This window comes from Lissotriton helveticus, chromosome 5_1 (assembly GCF_964261635.1).
Source record: "Lissotriton helveticus chromosome 5_1, aLisHel1.1, whole genome shotgun sequence".
Classification (NCBI taxonomy): domain Eukaryota; kingdom Metazoa; phylum Chordata; class Amphibia; order Caudata; family Salamandridae; genus Lissotriton; species Lissotriton helveticus.
The window spans coordinates 1,697,860,621-1,697,868,186 of record NC_136065.1 but is presented as its reverse complement, the minus strand read 5'-3'; positions in this window follow the sequence as shown (position 1 = coordinate 1,697,868,186).

The window sequence follows — 7,566 nt, the reverse complement described above, 5'->3', positions numbered from 1 at the left end:
TCCCCCATTCTGGTTGTCCTCTCTATATGGTCAGGAACATAATGCTTATCCAAGCAAATGTTTATGCAATCCATTGTGCGCATGTGATTGTTATTCATTGCTGGAGCTCCCCTTCAATTTTACACAAAACATCTTCAGGAACTCTCCTTGAATATTTCGGAGACTTCATTCAGTCCATTAATTGCGGTATTGTATTTCATTATTAACAGTGCTTCCCGTTGGTTGAGCCTTGCCTCCATGTCTCCTCCCCGTTGATCTTTCTCAATTTTTGAGAGGACTGTCCAACGCAATTCGTCATCCCTATGATTTTTTGCTGTCCAGTGTTGCACCAAAGGTGCATTTGGTACTTCTCTTCTTATTCTTGATTTATGCTGGGTGATCCGCTGACGTATCTCCTGGCTCGTCTTCCCAATATATAATTTTGGGCACAGGAATACAACACCATAGATGACATTTCTTGTTTTACAATTTATAAAAGCCTCATGTTTCCAATGAATCCCATCGAATGTAAAAACAGATCCTTCATTTGTTTGATCGTAGCAGGTATATGTCCCACATTTGTGGTGTCCCACCACTGGTGATAATCCCAACATACTCCTTAATGTTGCTTCTTGTTTGCTCAGGAGGGCCGCCTTCACAATGTGGTTTGCCCCACTTTTTTTCTTTTTTAAGTGCAAACAGCGGTGGTTCCATAAATTCACTATGCAGATCCTTTACCAAGTGTCAATTTTGCATTACCATTTTTCTCAGCTGATGTGCATTAGGGTAGAACGTAGTGACGCATACTATTCTTCTTTGGTCGGGTCGTACTTTCTTTTGTAGTAGTGTTTCCCTTGGAACCCAACAGGCTCTACGTAAAGAATGCTTTAGTAGCTTCCTCGGGTACCCTCTTTCCAGTAACCGTTCAACCAGTTTGTTGGCATGAATAAAATATTCATCTTTACACGAGCAATTTCTCCGAATTCTGAGAAATTGCCCGAACGGCAGATTTTGCTTAAGGCTTCTGGGATGGTTGCTGGTGTAGTGGAGTGCTTTGTTCCTATCTGTTGTTTTACGGAACAGCGTCGTTGCCAAGCTTCCATCTGAAGCATACACTTTTACGTCCAAAAAAGTGATGACTTTATTAGAAGCAGTGAAACTGAATTTGATATAATCCGTTCTCAAATTGAGCCATGTGACAAATTCATTCAATTGCTCTTGTGTCCCTGACCAAATGAGAAAAACATCGTCGATGTAACGCATATACTTTGTGTTATAGTCACTGTATGGATTGTTGTTGTGTATGAATTTGTTCTCATATAGGCCCATAAATAACACCGCTAATTTCGGCGCAAAGGGGCAGCCCATGGCCACTCCCTTCGTTTGATAGAAAAATTCTGCATCAAACTGGAAATAATTTCTTTGTAAAGCAAATTTGGCTAGTTGTAATATAAAACTAGTAGGTACTCTAGTTGGTCGTTCCCCTTTCCTCAAGGAAGAATGTTAAGGTTTCCAATGCCTGTTCTTGAGGGATCTGTGTATAAAGGGAAACCATGTCCATGGTGACCATTAATTGTTTAGTTTCGTCAAATTGGACCGATGATATTTGGTTGAGAAAAGCTGTGGTGTATTTTAAATGTGCCGGTATTTCCTCGATGAAAGGTTTTAGGAAAAAATCTATGTACTTGGCAACTGGTTCCGTCAGAGATTCACAACCCGACACTATCGGTCGGCCGGGTGGATCGATTTCACTCTTTTGCATTTTGGGAAGGACATAGAATACCGGGTTCTTATTCTGTAAATATATGAACTCTTTAGGTCCTAGGATCTCTAATTCGTGTCCCTCATGAAGGATCCTGAAGAGTTCGTTTTGCAGTTCACTAGTAGGATTTTTGCTGATCCGTCTATAGCAACTTATATCATCAAGTTGACGTCTTACTTCCTTTTTATATCAATTGATATCCCAGAGTACCACCGCGCCGCCCTTATCCGCCTGTTTGATAACTAGCGATTTGTCGTTCTTTAATGAAAAGATTGCATCCTTCTCATCTTTGGAGAGATTAAAATTCACATAGTGTTTCTTATTCTCCATGGCAGCTATTCCTGAGACTATGGTCCTTTCAAATGTGATTACCTCCTTGGGAATCTTATAGCCTGGTTGGCAAAACACAGATTTTTTGCAGAGGCCAGTGACCTCCATGTTGTTCATCTCTGGTGTATCCTTAAAGTAAGTTTTTAGACGAATTTCTTGGCAAAATTCAATTGTCTCAAGCTTCATTTTTACAAAATTTGTAGGTCTTAAAAGGACAAAAGACAGTCCTTTCTCCAACACAGCTATTTCTGCTGTGGATAAAACCCGGTCTGATAGATTAAAGACTGATGATGGTTTTAACTTTGTAATACAAGCGCCGTGTAGTCAACTACCATGGTTGGTAACTGAATCGCGTACGACCCCTTGTCCTCTTTTGGCCTCTGGCTAAAAAAGGCTGGAGATTTTGTGGTTGTTGATGGTTTTGCTGATTCCCTCTGCGGTTCAAATTGCCACTTGTCTCACTTGTATCAGTCTCCCCTCCCGAGGAAGAAGAAGTATCTGAAAATGTTAGAAATTTATTCCGTGAGCGTCCTTGGTTATCTTGAAAGAACCGTCTTGGAACTGGTCGTGTGTAAAAGTCCTGTTGTAAATATGGATACACTGTTTCCGGTGAGAAGTTCTTTTTATCCAAATCGAATTTGTTACCCTTCTGAGTAACAGTGTAGTCTTTAAAATCCAAGATTTCTTTCTCAATTTTTTCTAATAGACTTTTTGCGTCCGTAATCAATTGATTATTTTGGATTTCTGTTTCAGTTTCAGTTGAAGTATAAGGCAGGGAGGCTCCTGTGCTGTGAAACCAAGGGAGGGACAGACAGCTAAACAAGTCTTCTTGCCAGGGCACCTGATTCCCTGAAAGAAATGTAAACGTGCACAACGGGTCAATCTGCATATGTAAAGGGAGCTCATAAGCCTGATGGAATCACTTGACGCTTCTTGATGACATGTATTCTTTTTTAGTGTTCTTGGAAGGGAGTTAGGAAGCGTGTGCTTTTTAAAGAGGCATAACACAGACCCCGGGACCTATGTTAACCCCTAATAATTCTCTACTACTCCAACCATGATTCAGTTCCATAGCTCTCGGATTACTGATACAGACCTCTGCAGTGCATTAACTAACAGAGGTTCATAAAGTAGGTTAGTGCATTGAACGCTGGTTAACTTAACTTGCATTTATTTTACATTTAAGCTGTGCAGTATTTTATATGTAGTTACCTGGAGGTGAAAGACCGAATAAAGTTACATAATATTTTGTTTTTTAGCAACGCCTTTGAGCCCGCCCCCATACCTACTCACCCGTCCCCAATGTGCACAGCCCCACATTTCCCTTACTTTTTTATAATGCCCTTCGACCGCTGCCCACAGGCCTCAGTCATTTTTAATTCACAGTCTCAATTTCACAATGTAAACATTTTCAACATTATTTACAGCAAATTCCTTGTTGTTACTCATTTATCTTGAAGAGCTAACAACCACTGGCAAAGCCAATGCTCCAGGCTGGTTTTAGGTATATCTCAGTTGCTGTGTTACGTACCTAGATGCGATAACAGAAAGCTCGAAGAGGCGCAGAAATGCTGGTAGAGTGACACACTATGGGAAACACAGAAATTCTGTTTATATGTTTAAACCATGCCCTTAATTACATGCACCATGCCCCTCTTAGAGACCCCCCACATTTTGCATCCAAGTTAACGCCCTGCTACCGGGGACACAGGCCCATTTAAACTGCTTTCATTAGGGCAGATGATTCCCTTGCTAAGCTACTGTGCGTCAGCCATTGTTTGAATGAATGCTTAGCGGAGTACAGGTGACTGTTCGGCATATGGCAAACAATTCAATCACAGTTGTGTGGGGTTCAACTTCACACAGGCACTTATATGTGAGGCCACCAAATGTCTTCTTTAGGCTCGTAAAAAGCACGACTGTCACATTCTCTGTTTGTAAAAAATGGCGAGGTAGGATTTCTGGTAGAGTCCGTATGGTAGGAGTTTGCAATAGAATCTGCCATCCCGCTCTTGTTGCTTGCAAGTTCTGCAGATTGCTTTCCAACTCCCGTTTAATAACTCATCTGAATCTGCATATCTTAACCTTTTGGTATATTTAGCATTTTGCACATTCAGTAGGAGCCAGTACAATAGGGTCTTTTACCAATCACTGTTTACAAACATACTTCAGCTCGAATTTTGCTAAAGTTTATTTGAAACACAGATAATAACCTACTAAAGAGGACAAGGGGCATGTGATGTCACTGTTATGAATAGTCCTCAGGATCGTTTTGTTGAAAGGTAAGCCCACCTCTGAATCTAGCCAACACCTGGATAGCCGTTACAGCACAGAGCGTTGACAGGATTGAGTGAGGGAAACAAAAAATAAAGAATAGGAAGGAAAGGATGGGGACAGCAGGGAGGGAGATCTGAAAGACACAAACAAACACAGGCATAAGACTAACTCCCTATACAGTAAATGGGTAGCTTTTATGACTGTTGCTATGAGGTTTCCTACCTGTAAAAGAAAGAATAAAGCCTTGAGGATGTGAAGAGGTACGTAGGGTAGGATATGCTGTAACTATATAAGACTCCAGTAAACCTCACAGGGGTAGAGTGTAATCCACACCTCCTAATCCCCTGTTAATAGAAAAGCCAGAAGAACAAGTTACACATCTGTACATATATATATATGATCCGTGATACCCATTCACTCACAGTGATTGTTATGTCTCTCAAAGCTCCTCTGGAAATCCCAAAGGTGGAATTCCCAACTAATACCTCTTAGCTGGGTTCCAGGTATAGTCATATGTACACAAGAAAAAGATCACACCAAAATAAGTAACTATCCAATGTTCGATAGTTACAACTGAAATCACCGCCGTTGGCCGACAATACCAACCGGGACAAATCCAAAGTAAATCCCCAAAGCAAAACACCAGCACTAAACAAGGTCTCTAATAGTGCTTTACAGCCGAAGGTGGAAGGAAACAAACCGCCGCTGATAAGGAACCCACAGCGTCACGGTAACACACCCTTACCACACCAGCAGGACAGAACTCCAAAGACGAGCAAAGCTACTGGTCCGGAATCACCGACAACTTGCTCCGGCCGCCATTTCCTTTTTTATCGCATCGCGGAAGCGTGATGCGCCGCAAGGAATGCCGGGAGTTGTAGTCTTTTCCCGGAGGATGCCGGGATTTGTAGTTCGCGGTACCTCCGCGATCGTAACAGTCACTTTCTGCAATGTCATTGAGGCCACCTTGCCTGTGGTCTTACGCCCGATACTATGGATATAGTATCAATGGGTGGTGGGGTAATGATGGTAGTTTACTGTTTTTCAGGATGCAGTAAACATAAAAAAAATCCTCAAAAAAAGAAGAGTAGAACCTTGAACTAAACCTAGATAACAGAATATGTAGACGATCAAACTGAAGAGCAAGTTAAAGAGGCATCTCAGCGACCTCTTAAAAAACACAGAAGAAATGTATTTTTACTAACCCTGGGTGGTAAACTCCGCTCTGGTTGTGGAGTTTGTGGAATTCAGACACTTTGTGCTCCGTGGAGGAATGCAAAATTCCTGAATTCCGCAATTAGGGCGCAAAGTGGAGTTTTTTCCGTCCTTGCGCTTGAGTCTTCTTTTGGTGCTCAACTGCGAGCGGTAAGACTCTTAGGCCGCTTGCGAGTGCGTGCAAGACTTCTCATACAGCTAGAGAGCTCCTGCAAGACTAAGTGCTCAATCGCACGACTTCCGAAAGCGACTCCACCAATCTAGCATTCTTAGAGCCGATTGCGATCGCAAACTGAGTTGTGGAGCAGCTTTACAGCTTGAGAATGCAGCTGAGAAGCATTTGGAGTGGATGTGCGAGAAGTCATTAAAACATTTTTTTTCAAACCATAAGGTAATGCCCCAGAGACTCTAACTTCCTGTTCCTGTCCAGCAGGCTCCTCACAGTGCTTTGTCCTTCTCCTGGTCTCTTTTCATTGGAATTTGGAACTGAAAGGATCACTGTCCTTGTCTGCTGCATACATACCATTGTATTCAAGGATTTAAAAAAAAAAGATCACAAGTAAGTTGAAACACTGGTGTAAAAGGGTGTTGTTTGTTTGACTGGGGGCATGCACCTGGATTTATTTGTACTTTTATTCGATTTTTTAAAATTATTGTGGTGGGTGGCCTGCAGTTTTAGTAGGGGCTTAGTTTTTGTGTGCATGGAATTTATATTCTTTCATAAAGGAAAAGTGTTGCATAGTTCAGTACATTTTTCTTTTTCTTCTCCATGATTTTTTAATAAGTTTGCAATAATGATTGATTTAATTAATTCACTGTGTGTGTGTGTATGTGTATGTGTATGTATAGGCATTTATATAGCGCACTACTTACCCGTAGGGTCCCAAGGCGCTTCGACCGCTGCGAAACCCTTCCTGGCTTCCCTGAGAGATGGTCCCTTAATGGGTATCTCCAGGGTGAGACCAGGCATCCCCGGCGGTCTGGTGGGGCCGTTAGTGAAGATGAGGCAAGCTAATGCCCAGAGTTGCCGAGTGTGAACGCTGATCAGAGTGGGCACCGAGGCGAGAGAATTATCGAGTCCGCTGACCCTGGTCCAGAAACCTGCCGCGCCGGGAATCGAACCCTGGTCCCGGGCCGTCCTCTGCTCTCGGGTCTGCCGCCTCTAACCAGTGAGCCACACTACTTCACTCTATGTGGCCGAGTTTGCCAATGAGCCTTCCAGACAGTAGGTCCTGAACTATTCATGGTTGCATGAAACAACTGTTTCTGTGGTGTCTGTAGAATTGAAATATCATTTAGGCCATGGATGGCATTGGATTAAAATACAAAATATGTTCTTTTCACACAAAAATTGTTTTGGGGGTAATGCATTTGGAGGATGTGTGTTGTTGTGAACATTTTTAGCCCTGTTCATTTTTGTTTTTGGCATTGCTGAATTAATGAAGTGTTCTCTGTGTTACCATGCCTCTTTTGTCTGGCCTCTGTTTGTGTGTGTGTGTGTGTGTGTGTGTGTGTGTGTATGTGTGTGTGTGAATGTGTGATTGGCATAGGCCTTCCATTCTATTGAGATTAAACCCTTTCATATGCCCCAATGAAACTCTTCTATTCCTAACATACTCTTTCTTTATTACCACAGGTATTACATCCACAGACTTCAGAGCCAATTGTTTCATACCTCATTTAATTTCTTCGCATTGGTGAGCAATATCAATACATTTTTCTAAAATTAGATTATCCATTAACTTTAGCTACTTTTGTCATTTGGGGTCTGATATTTTGTGTTACATTTGTTCATGAATCATTTGATCTCAAAATGCCCAATAATACACTTATTCGATAAAACTCTAAGATCATTCACAAAAGTATCTATTGATTCATTGGGAAATTGGCTCCTACCCAAGAATGTGTGCTGCGCCACCACTTGCTTTTCTCTTTTTTAATCGTGGAAGTCTAGTCGTCTTATGGCTATCTCATATACAGCAAGTTTCTGTTCTTCCTGATAA